Source organism: Molothrus ater, chromosome 4 (assembly GCF_012460135.2).
Source record: "Molothrus ater isolate BHLD 08-10-18 breed brown headed cowbird chromosome 4, BPBGC_Mater_1.1, whole genome shotgun sequence".
NCBI lineage: Eukaryota > Metazoa > Chordata > Aves > Passeriformes > Icteridae > Molothrus > Molothrus ater.
The window spans coordinates 23736610-23749916 of NC_050481.2; positions in this window are offsets into that span (position 1 = coordinate 23736610).

Below are 13307 nucleotides of genomic sequence, written 5' to 3' on the forward strand. Positions count from 1 at the left end.
TCCCTTGTTCCTTTCTCTATCACCTCTATCTGAATCATCCCTTAGTGCTCTGCTGGAAAAAAAGCTAATGGTGACAAGCACAAAAAAAAAAATCCAAGACACTCAAAGGAACTGTGTTTACACTACAAAAAGAGTAAAAGATGCCAAGGTCACTTAACATGGTAACATCATAACTTACTGTATTGCATACAACTATTCAGCTTTTACCTAGGTCTTTGTCCTGAGACCAAAGCAAGCTGGACTTCTGTGGCATTGCTACTGATTTGTTGTGGTCTTAAATTCTACATTGCTATAACTAGATAGCTTGAGAATCTATTGGCAAACTGCAGGTCATAGTTATCTTTTACTGTCTCCATTGAGAACAAAGGTTTGTATTTATGTATATATCCAGCTCCTTGCACAAGTGCTCCTGCTTTCACTGTGATCTGTTCTCTCCTGATACTCATACCTGACTAGGTTATAGCTGGGTTCCACAATATCAATCTTACTTCAATTGCATTCAGCTAGCAATTCAGTCATGTCATCTCAGTCAAGTTTTATTCATAAAAAACTTCATCTTTCATTCAGAACAGAAATCCACTGTTCTGATAGCTATCATATTTCCTGGCCTTACATTAGGAAAGCGTGTGCTTGCTCACAATGCTGAGCAGGGCTAGGCTCAGAGCAAAGGCTTCAAAGACATTTAGAAAACAGTGTCCTTGAATTGACTCAAGTAGTCCATTTCTAGAAACTCTGTCCCAGGAGAAAGTCTTATTCAGCCCCTGTTTCCCACCACATACCTCCTTTCAGAAGAGGGATCAGCTTTATCACTCCCTCCCCAGATCCATGCAAGCACTAAGGTAAGGGCAACATGCAGCAGAACAGATGCTGTGGCAGGAGTGTGTTTACATGAAGCTGCTGACAGCAGATGCCAGCTTGTAAAATTAGCCAATAAAAATACCAGCATCACTGTTTACAACCACTCTGAGCAAGACGGGCTGCCAGCAAACTGGAAGGCACATTGTACAGGCATACCAGGTTAAAGTTACATGATGTGGAAAAGCATCACCATTTTTAGGCTAGCAGAAGTGTGATTCTCATTCAAGTACAGGGGGTGAACCATGAGCTGCAAAATAGTTTCAGTCCTTCTCCCTTTTGCATTTAAAGAAAGTCCTATTTAGTGTTAAAACATCAAAGAACCAGAAACACTGTAAATACAAAAGCACATGTATCGCTCACTATTGAAAGTTTTTGTGTGCTATTGATGCCTTTTCCTGATCTTAAAAGTTGAAAGCCAGACATGGTTAAGGGATAAGGGGTTTCTACCTCAGAATTTTCAAAAGGATCCTCGTGGTGCACCGTTTTGCCAAGGTGGGATGCACCGCAATGCACAGACATGATAAATCATGTGTACAATTTATAGCCCTTACAAATTAACATATCTAACAAGGATGCCCCAATGAGAAGCTTGAATGAATAGAGTCTTATCCCTAGGAATGTCCCCCTGGATGGGCCAAATCTCTAGTTTACAGGATATGTTCTAGGAAGGACCTTGGTTTCTCAAGGTAGCATATGGCTTTCCAGCCTCCAGCTGCAAGGCCTTTAGGGTGTTTGGTCTCCTGGCCTAACACAACATTAGGACAATGCTAAGTTGTCAGACTTGAGGAATTACAAGTATGCATGCTAGGAGTACAGAGGATAGGTAAAAGGTATATAAAAGAACAGGCAAAAAATCATCTTGGCATCACTATGACTCTGGTCAAACCTGAAATTTAGTGACACGTGCATTGCAAATGTGTTATAGACCAGGAAGCTGTTACTTGAACTTAAACCTCCTCTAGTACTCTCTGCAATCACAAATATAATTTTAAAAAGTCCTGATTTTTGTACAAAATTGTTGTCTGCATCTTACCCGTGTAGATCTGGAGACACTCAGACTGATCCTTTAAGAATGTTAAAATAATACTAAAATTTTTCACCAGTTAATTATCATTAATTCTTCTGAGTAATTTAAAATACCTCTAAGACTAGAATCTAGACTAAAATAAAATTAAGACCCTCAAGAAAATTATTAAAATTATGTTTTTGAAAATAACAGTCTGCCAGATAAGTTTTAGAACATTTTTTTTCCTCTTCATTGATTTTCCTACATTAGAAAATATCAACCTTCATTAAAATTTCAATTAATACATTCTGTAATACTCTTAATTAGAAAACTAGAACTATAAAAGGAAATGTTAAAGTAACTGAGCTATTTCAGAGATTAAATTTGAGAACAAGTTTTGATGGCTTTTACTTTCATTTTAAACAAACACTCAGTCCTCTGAAAAAAATTTCACTTTATGAATGTTTAATAAGCTATTAATAACTTCTGTAAGCCTGTTGGAGGTATAAGCAAAAAGTTTAAAAAAAAGGTAAGTAAAACCACTAGAAGAATTAAACATATTATATAGAACCCATAATTAAAAGTAGCTTCTTTTCCTCTATAATCAAAAGTTATTAATATCAGTTAATAACATAACATACCTTTGGGATGCACCCATTAAGCTACAGTACTGGATCAACCATATGCCTGCAATGCCTTTTCCACAAGAAACAGTCAACAGCTTCAGTCTTCTGCCTTATGGAGAAACACAAGAGAAATTAAATGAAAGGAATAAAACCAAAGTGCTGAAATCCTGTTGTCAACAGAATTCAAAGACTTAAATTTAAACCAGTACTTTCCTTCCAGACACTGAAAAACCTAACAAATGCAACATATCCCAACAATAAATAAAAAAAGGCAATAAATCACCTTCTACTCTACTACTGTCTTGCAAGAATAAGCAAGAGCCTCTAGCACACACCCAAGCAATAAATATTATATTATATCTATTTTGTAATTTTAGGCAGTAGGGAGACCTTTCCAAGAGGTCTGTAGTTGGTGGCAATGGTGTTAATAAGCCCTTTGGTTTCTTTGTCAACAAAATAATTGGGCTTTCTCCGTAAGCAGCTGTTGTTTATGAGTAGCCTGAGGCTTCTCACCTGTGTAGGTGGGCTCTGATACTAGAGCATATTTAAAACATACAGTGGACAATAAGGATTCTCAGTTTTGGGAGCTGAAGAAATCTTTCTTTCATACACCAGTACGTAGAGATGTTTTTTCTCTATTCAGTTTATTCTTGAGGAGTAGCACAATACCTTTTACTTCTTAGGGTGCTCTTTATCTTATATATGTGTTTTTCTAGTAAGTAATAGGCCTTTGTTTTGTTTGTTTGGTTGGTTTTTTGTTTTGTTTTGATTTGGTTTTTTTTCTTTGTTTTTTTTTTTTTTTCCCTGGGACAGCAGAGGGGGAGAGGGTGGCTGCTGCAGTTGTTGTTTCAGAAAATTAGTTAAAACTTTGTGTCTTCCTTGAGCAGTCTGATTGTTGCCCTAATTGTTAGTTAAGCTTTACCTGCTAGGTACAGGTAGCTTTGCCTGCTCAATGCAGGGAGTTTCTACCCAGAGCTGCTAATATATAGATCAAGGTTTGTTTCTCTACCGAAGCATATACAGAACTTCACGCTGAGGAGAATTTTAGAGATGTATTGGTGCTGCTTCAGATGTATTGGCGCTGCATGAAATGAAGCATTGTGTGAGAAACAACAGGAAAGAGACTTCGTTCTTGGTGAGTGCAGAAGAAATATAGTCTGCTGATAATGCTTGATGTGATTAGCTTAATTGATGTATATTTTTGTTCCTGTGAAGTTCCAGAGATTTGATTCAGACTGCTTCTCATATTATGATATGACCTAGGGACTTCATTCACGCTCTCTGTTTGTGAGCTGGTGTTTTATAGCAGAACTGAGGCGTCTGACAATGCATGTGGTCATACCTATGAGCCTGAAAGGATTGTTTGAATCTTTGATGGTCTGTATATCAACTTTCACTTTCCTGGGGTTTATTATGTGTAAAGCAGGGGCTGCCACCAAGACTTCCTATATGGTCTTCCCTAAATAAAATTTTGGAAATGGTTTCTCACAGATACTGTTGCAGAAAACTGACTGGCTTTCCTTTTGCTACTAGTGTGCTATTTTTGTAAACCTGTTCAATAACACTTAACCCTTTCACTTAATTTCATTCTGGTTTTGATCTGTTTATAGCAAGTTCTCCATCTAGATGTGTGTAGAGGCATTTGACAAAGTCTCTAGTGATTGATTCCTTGCTCCTGTTATGTGGTGTGTGTGATAAGGTGCTTTCTTGCCAGGTTCCCTAAGGACTTGTGCTGTGTTAACAATAATTGATAAGTGCTTTAAACTGCTCCATGAGTTATATTCTCCTGGATGAGGAGGGTGAGTGTTATGTATGTGGGAAGGATAAGGCTCATATCCCTTCCCAGCAGGGAAAACTTTTCTTAGCCAAATGCGGGGTTTATGAATCTGTTTGTCTCACCAGCGGTAAATAGGATTATATGCAGGTTGTAGGATAGTAAGGATGAACTCTTTCTGCATAACTGCACATATTCGTGTTAAATGAGACCAAAGAGCACAGAAAGCAACTGTCATACACTTCTGAAGAGTTACTGTCTCTTTAGCTGTTGAATCTGGTATTGAAATTAAGGTGAAATTAAGGCCTTCCAAATGGGACACTTCTCTGAAACTTGCAAAAGACAAACATGGATCTACCTGAAGGATTTTAAAAGGTAACGCATAGAAGCTACATTGGAAATCTTAAAAGTGATTTTTAGTGCCTTTGTCTCTGTAACGTGCAGCATCTGAGGAAAGTTTCACTTCACTAGAAGTGCTTGTTCATGCTGTAAAACTCAACCCCTTCACAGGTTGAACTTCAAGAAACTGAGCTCATGCCTGGGTCTTCCTTTAACAATTTTACTTTCCCTGTTGGTAATGTTTCCATAGTATTTCTTAAATTAGTAATTAATACCTGAAAAAATTCCCTTACATAGAAGCTACTCTAATGAAAAAAATAATGTATTGAATAATGTTACTTTAGCACATAGCTGTAATGGCCAGTTGATTTTTATGGTCTCACGATTTTGTACTGGTCCTAGGGGTTCAATATTTTTTCTTCCTCATACTAATGCTGTATCTGCTAGAATAAATGTGGTGTGTCAACAGGCAAATAATTAAAAAATAAGCATTTAATTCCTGTAGTGTGCTGATAAGGTCTACCTTATGTCTTATTAATCAAAGTAAGAAATACTGATTTGGGAGTTAGCTCATCACATCAGGCATGGCACAGACCATGGAAATGCCTCATAGCCTATGAATGTGAAGTCTGAGCTCAGATGTAAATAACCACCTAAGTCAATATCTTCTATTTAGACCTGAGTGTATAAAAGGGCAAAGGAGTAGGATTTCCATCTCAGTTGTCTAATAAATTTAAAAAATCATCAGGTGATATTTGTCAAGGAAACTTGGTACATCCACTTGCCATATGTGGGTGGGAAACTGCATCTTTCAGCTGAAGTCCTGCTCTTCAGTTTAATATGACTATTTGGCTCTACTTCATCTGCTTTTATGTTATATTTAAGTGTCCTTCAAGGGACCAAAGGGGTGTGACTGCAATTAGGGAGGGAGCTGGTAGTTAAGCAGCAGTGTGATTGAGGTTGGTGTATTTGTCCAGGTATGATAGGTGTTTTCAACTGCTTTGTGGAAGTGGGATGAATATTTAGGTAGTATTGGCTTCCCTGTTTTATGACTAAGAAGAACAGAAGTTGCTATCATGGTATCTGTGATTTAGGGTTCTTTTTAAAAGAACTAGCTGCAAGTATTTTCTCCTGTCAAGTTTCTGATTTTTCTCTTGCTTCTATAGCACTTTGCAGTCTGGCTTCAGGGCAAAATATTCAGCAACTTTCATCTCAGATGGTGAGAATGCTCATGGGTTTTCCCCAAACTATATACTCCAGCATGAGGGAAATTGCAGCTAGTGGCTAACTGTACAATATACTTCTCGGTGAAGTGGGGAGGTTAGCCTTGGCTTAGGAGGCTTGCCTGATGTAAACGTTAGTTTGGCAAGTCGTTGGACTGACACTCTTACTCTAATTGGTCAGTGGTTGACCCAAACATCAGTGGGGTTTTCCAAAATGAAGACTGACTGAAACTGCTTGTAGTGAAATGAATGACTTAAACCAAAGCCAAAATATCTTCTTCCTGGTTTAATTAAAGTGACTTCTTTTTCATCTCTTTGGAATTCTAGATATGGTGAGCTAAAAGCTATTTTGAGCTTTACTCACAGCAGGAAGCCTGGATCATGTGTGCTGTGGTTGGCAGTTCAGGGACATCCAGAGTGTAGGACCTGGTTTTATAATTAGAGTAAGTGACTGGCCTTTGGTTTAGCCAGCAGGCTGTTTCAAAGGTGGGAGGTGGCTTGGGTTGTGTAGTAGAGGGGGCTACAGGAGTGGCTTCTGTGATAAGGGGGTATCAGCTTCCCCATGTTTGATAGAGCCAATGCCAGCTGGCTCCAAGATGGGACTGCTGCTCTCCAAGGCCGAGCCCATCAGTGCTGGTGGTAGCACCTTTGGGATAACAGCATTAAGAATGGAGGAAATAGCTGTGCAAGAGCCAATGCAGCCAGTGAGAGCACGTGAGAGGAACAGCTCTGCAGACACACGGGTCAATGAAGGAGGGGCGGGAGGTGCTCTGGGCATCGGAGCAGGATTCCCCTGCAGCCCATGGGGAACACAGTCGTGAGCCCACTGTGCCCCTGGAGGTCCACAATGGAGCAGGTGGATGCCCAAAGAAGATTGTTACCCACTGGAAGGCCATGCTGGAGCAGCCTCCTTGGCAGGAGAGAGGAGGCTCCTGTGGCTCTGTGGAGAGAGGACTCCACACTGGAGCTGGCTTGCTGTCAGGACTGGTGACTTTCAGAAGAGTCATGTCAGAGCAGCCTATTCTTGAAGGATTGCATCCCCTGGAAGGGACCCATGTTGGAGCAATGGCTTTCTTTGAATGTCATTGTATGAATGAAGTGCCAGACACAGAGTCTCCTTCTATGGTAGCTTCTCTGGTAGTTTGCAAGCAGGTGTTCTACAAAAGTCTAGAGTATCCAGAAAATTAAAAAATCTTCTTAAATATACTTCTGGCTTGCTGTGCAGTTCATTCAGCCCTTGGTCACAGAAGGTAAGTTAAGGTGTTAGTGCAAGGGTCTAGCTCTTAGCTAGAACTGTAGAAGGCATTAGAGTCTTGTATGCAAAAACTACTTTGCAGGAGTACAAGATAAATGTGGTTAGAGTGCAGGCAAGCTGCCAGCAGCCTGCCACAGACTGTTGTGTAACTGCAGGACAGTTATAAATAAAATCAAATCTAGTCCTTTGGATGCTTTTTCTCATTCAAGGTAGATGTTAATCCCTTAATATCTTAAGGCAATGACTCATCAGGTGTTAGAAGCTGTATGTGGGTTATCAAAAAGCATCTTGAGCAAGTTTGTTGTTAACTATTCTCACCAAACAAGCCATGTTGCTCGACTTTGATTTTACTCCAAGATATTCAACTACTGTAGCTCATGAAAAACCTTGTGTTGTATTAGAAGTGATCCTGTTCCTCATCTTAAACATATTGGAAGCATCTATAACATATGATATAATCAGAACAGATTGTGACCCTCATACCCCCTGATTTGAATTGGATTCTGGCAAAATTCAGCTCTATCCAGGATCTTATAATTGTGTTCTTAGCAATCATGTATGCTAATTATCTATAATCATGCTGTGTAGAAAAAAAATGTGTGCAATATGTAACTTCCCTCAAATGTATGGCTCTCCTAGCCACTTGGTAATGTTTCTTTTTTGGTGGTGGCTGGAGAGAAATCTTGCTGACTTTTCTCCTACTAGTTTATTTCTCTTCTGAAAATGAATTGTAAGATATCCGTGTTTCATTGGAAAGCTACTGAGCTGACAGCTGAGGAAATACAGGAGGATGATGAGAAAGTTTTGTGCCTTGGGCATTTCATAGCTTAACCTGTTTATCCATAGTGAATAGGTCTGTCTTGTAGGAATTTATCTGTGGAGGCCTATGTCTTTGGTAGTATATGGAAACAGGATAATTCACCTTTGTTTGTTAAATCAGTGTGAGAATGCATTCAAAATAGGTTGGCATGGCAAACACTGTGATCTGGGTGGTTTGATTCAGTAGTGGAATAATCATTGAATTGTTATGGCTGGAAAAATCCTCTAAAGTAGAGTCCAACCATTGACATTAGCACTGCTGAGTCCACCACTAAACCTTGTCCCTAAGTGCCACACCCACACTCTTCTCACTAGAGATTGTGGTTTCACTGCTTCCCTGGGCAGCCCATTCCACTGCCTGACTGCCCTTTCCTTGAAGAAATTTTCCCTAATTTCCAATCTAAATGTTCACTGGTGCAACTTGAGACCATTTGCTCTTGTACTACTGTTTCTTACTGGTGAGAAGAGGCTGACCACACCTTGATGCAAACTGCTTTCAGATAGTTGTAGAGAATGAGAAAGTCCCCCCGATCCTTCTTTTTTCCAGGCTAAACAACTCCAGGTCTCTCAGCTGCTTCTCATCAGACTTATGATCCAGACCCTTCCAGGACTCTGTTGCCCTTCTCTTGATAAGTTCCAGCCCCTCAATGTCCTCTTGTTGTGAGACACCCAGAACTGAGCACAGGACTTGAGGTTCAGCCTCACCAGTGCTGAAGAACAGGGGGACAATCACTGCCCTGGTCCTGCTGGCCACAGTGTTCTTGATCCAGGCCAGGATCCATTGGCCTCCTTGGCCGCCTGGGCACACACTGGCTCATGTTCAGCTGCTGTCGACCCCAGGTCCTTTTCTGCTGGGCAGCTTTTCAGCCACTCTGCCCAAGCCTGTAGCAATACCTGGGGTAGCTGTGGGCAAAGGCCAGGACCTGGCACTTGGGCTTGTTGAAACTCCCTGCAATTGCGGGACCAAGTTCAAATGTGGTGTCTGGTATTGTGTTTTGCTGGGAATGCTATGTGAGCTTATTGGCATTAAAAATCACATAGAAGTCATTGTGGGACAGATGGAGATTGATCATGGCTCAGTGGTTTTTTCTACAGAATATTCGGGATCTACCACAATTCCTTCTCTGACAATGTAACTTTTATTTTAGACCTTTGTCCCTATAAATAAATGTAACTTATCCATCTCTCCTGATGATTTATTCTGTATTTCATCTGGTTGGCACCATTAGAAGCTGAAAGTAAACTGTGGTAGCTTTCCTTGCTCATTTTTTTTCAGCTATTCAAGAAGATCTAAACACTTCAACAGAACTCTGAAAACAACCCTTTTTAATTAAAAATTTGAGATTGAAAAAAGAAACAAGACAAATAACTGGGAAAGTGTGCTCTGCTTTTTCAATAAGACAGTAGTTAAGTCTCCCCAGACCCTTTCCTTTGGCTAATTTTTGCAAATGAAGTTTGCTCAATTATCTAAATACAGGCTGATTTTCGCTGTGAGGTCCGAAGTGTACCAAGATACGAAGAGTACTCTCTCTGGGGCTTGATCAAGAGAAGACAGCTGGGAGTACTTTTACTTTGCTGGCCTGGAAACAGGTTCCTCATTTTCTATATTCCTACTGGAGGTCTGTGTATTTCACTCTTGTGTTGAGGTTGAAGTCGATGGGAGTTATCTTAATTAGACTGTATCATCATATATGCACAGACTAAGTGCTCACTTTTGTGCCTCTAGTCAATCTAGTCTTCTGAAAGCAAACCAGATTGAGTCAGTGGCATTTGGATGTGAGGTTTTGATCAGTCTGGAATTTGACTGCAGCAGTTCATCGGCCAGTTCCTGGCAGTAGTGTTATTGCCTGTGGTATATCTTGGCTCCAAAGAGCAATGGGCCTTTTGGCATGGCTGAAGGTTTCTTAGGAGGTTCCTGAGAGTGACCTGAAGGGTGACCTGATCTTTTCTTTCCATTCCAGGCCCAGAAATAAAATGTTTTACTATGGTCAACCATTTTACTGTAAACTTGGGCACATTAGGTTTGAGTGATCAAGCTCTGCTGTGTCCTGGCCAGCCCCTTGTCAGGGTGATCAGTCCTGTTCTTGCTGGCAGGCAACTATTCTAACATCACTTGCTTCTGCAGAGAGACTCCTTACGTTGGGTCCAGCCTATTTGACAATTTTGAACTAATGTCTGATTTAAAACTATTTTCAGCCTGTAATTACTACAATGAAAATACCAAAGAAATTGATTTCTTATATTCCTCCCATTATATTACTCTGGATTCCTGTCTAAGTGCCGAGGGGTTAAATATGATTCATGTAATCTACTTTCCCACTAATCATTTATTCAATTACCTATTAGAACTCAGGCAAGAAAGACCAAAAAAGGAAAGGGGAGAGACCAACCTGGAGTATGTATTCAATAAAATGCTACAAAAAACAGCCAATCATTAATTATCTAATCAGCATTCTGCGAGTCTTTTAGCCATGATCTCATTACTGTAATTAATTGCAAGAATCATTTTGTAAACAGAGCACAATAAAAGTATATGCAACATAACAGCATCCAAATTAAATCTAAATCCCAGAATGAATAACAGAGAAAGCTGGAAGATATTACTAGGGGAGGGCGTCATTAAAGGAGATCATATTTCAATGTCAAAATCTGGTGGACTACTTGTGCTACAGGAGTAAATCAATAGTGTTGCATTGAAACGACTGGGCCAGATCCACTTTGGTGCAATTAATCACTACTCCATTAAAGCTTGGAGAGGTAGGGGTGGCTTCTTAGCCAGTAAAATTGGATTTTCTTTTTGTAGCTTCTGGGACTGGCATGTTGGCAAAGCTTCTGTGCTTGGCTAGTTTTTTTGCACCGAATAGGTAGGATTGTTCATGCACTTGAAGGATTTAGGAAATCTGGTCCCTTTCTTTTTAGAAGTGGAGAGGTTCTTGAAGGATTTCACATGTCAAATGTCATCCTTTTGGCTAGCTTTCTGTAGTCCTTCATTTCTGATAGTGGTAGCCCTACTCTATTTTTTAAGACTGTTTCTACAATAAATAATTAAAGTATGCAGACAGATCCCACAAACACCTGCTGGGCTTCCAGTAAAGTTATTTTATGATACTTTCAGGATTCTACATTTAATATTCCAGCAGCACAATATGTTACTGTCTTTGGCCTTACCAGCCTTTTGGCTGCAGTATTTTGTCATCTTTTTCTCCTTTTCATTTAATTTTTCATTATTTTTTTCTGAGGATCAATGTCAGGATTCATTTAAAAGCTATAAAGCAATATATATAAAACAGTCCCAACAACCATAGGCTTGGTTATGCCATTGATTTCTTTTCTGAGCAGAATTCCCTGCCGTCTGCAGTGGTGAGTTGCTCAAAGATATTGATAGTGTGCATCCCTCTACAGGGAATTTAGATTTAAAACATGATACCTTCTAGCCGAAAAGGTCTGTGAGGAGTGCATTAACTTTGGGGTAAAAGCTGTATTGTACAAAAAACCCCACCAATCCCCCCACTTCCACCCCAGCAGACTCGAAACTTTCCCTGGCAGTAGAAATGAGTGTTCCATTTCTACTGTATGGAACACTGTAATGTCAGGGAAACCCCTCATTAATGCTTCCACCTCTCCCTGCTGAGACCTGACAAAGAACTGGGCTGTGGCCCAATCTGAGCTTCTCGGGGTGGGGCAGGAGGCAAATATGCCTGATGGTTTTCTGTGTGGAGGATTCCCCTCGTCTGTTGCTCCAAGCCATGCTTGTTTTATCCGGACAGATTGGCCAAGGTCCAGATTTTGAGGAAATTTAGGACCTTGTCTTGCATTGTACTGCTCCTTGCTAGCAAGTGCTACCTGCCTGCCTTGGTGTGGTACCATGCCAATGTGTGGGTCAGGATGTGCTTGGAAGGTTTGCTGTGACACTGCAATGTATTAATTGAGCTACTGCGTTCATAGTGCCCCTTAAATCCTCCCTCAAAGAAGATTCTTCAGAGGAAATGCAGAGTGCCTTGCTAATTCAGTTTTTAATGGTGAATGCCCCATGGATTTCCCTTTGATAATCACAGTTTGCTTCCATGAGCAGGCTAGCAGGTCATAACTTCTTAAGTCTGCAAATTCCTTCAGGTAAAACTGAGTGTTAGCCAGTTCTGTAGACGAGGGGAATAATAAAAAGTGGAACTTTGGCCTCTGCCTGTTTTGCAGGTATATAAATAGTGGAAATACAGCTGAGCCAGAGAACTGCATTTTTTGTGACGAAGAGAAGACATTTTAAGTCACTGACTAATTTTGTTTTTAAAGACTTAAATGTCCTTAAAGCATTTTTGCTTTGGAAGGGTGATTCTGATGTTTTATAGAGTCAGCCTCATGTTTAAATTCATTTGTCCTCAACAATGCCTGCTGCTGCATTTAACAAGTGTATTTTAATGGTAGGGTTAAAATGAATGCCTTTTTTCCCCAGTAAAAATAAAAGTGCACCATCTATATGAATTAATAATTTCCAAAGTAATAAATATTATGAACCTATTCTAAGACACACTGGGATAATATTTTTCTGGTTTTACACCATTAGCCAATTTTTACATATGCTCTGGCATGCTGGAGAGATGCCATAGAGGGGTCTGCATTTTTTTCTAGTGCAGCTGTTAGATCAGTTTCATTGCTTGATTGATGCATCATGTGAGCAAGCCCTGGGGAATTCTCCACTTCTCTGGCTAGATTAAGGATGCCAGGACCCTTCACAGGACACAGGCATGACTCCACCTGTGCTGAGTTCTTGTGAAGGCTGGGCACAGAAGATGCTTGGTTTCTTGGGCTGGGAAAGCTTTGGCATGCACAGAAGTTCGTCATTCACTTCTGAGTTTTAGCAGACTGGGTGTCCAAGTCCTGCTTTGGGTGCTGAGGCACTTGGGATTTGAAAGAGAGGTAATGCCCTTCATGTAAGGGCATCTGTTTATTTGGATTATATAGCATGGAAAGCATTTGTGGTTATATTGACCTTTACTTGTTTGCTGCTTCTGTGCAGTGTCTGAAATTAGATTATTTTTTAAAGTTTAGCTGCTTAGGAAGGTTTGGGAAAATGTTAGCTGTCATAAAATGTGGAGTGTTTTGTATTGGAAATAGATATTACCTTCCAGGTAGCAGTAATAGCTATTTTTCCTCAAAGAATTACACGGTAATTCCATTGGCTTTAATCCTGACCCTCAAAGAATGGATTTTACCATCTGCATGATAACCAACTTTGGGAAATAAGCTTCTAAAGGAATAGGAGATGCATCGTCTGTCCATGTGGGATTATTAAACTGGAACAGCTACATGGTATTTTGTCAGTTGTCTCCCATCTCCAATTTGAAGCACAGACAGCTCAGTTTCTCCATTTACAGCTTTGAATATACTTGAGAAACTAATAAACTGAAATGAC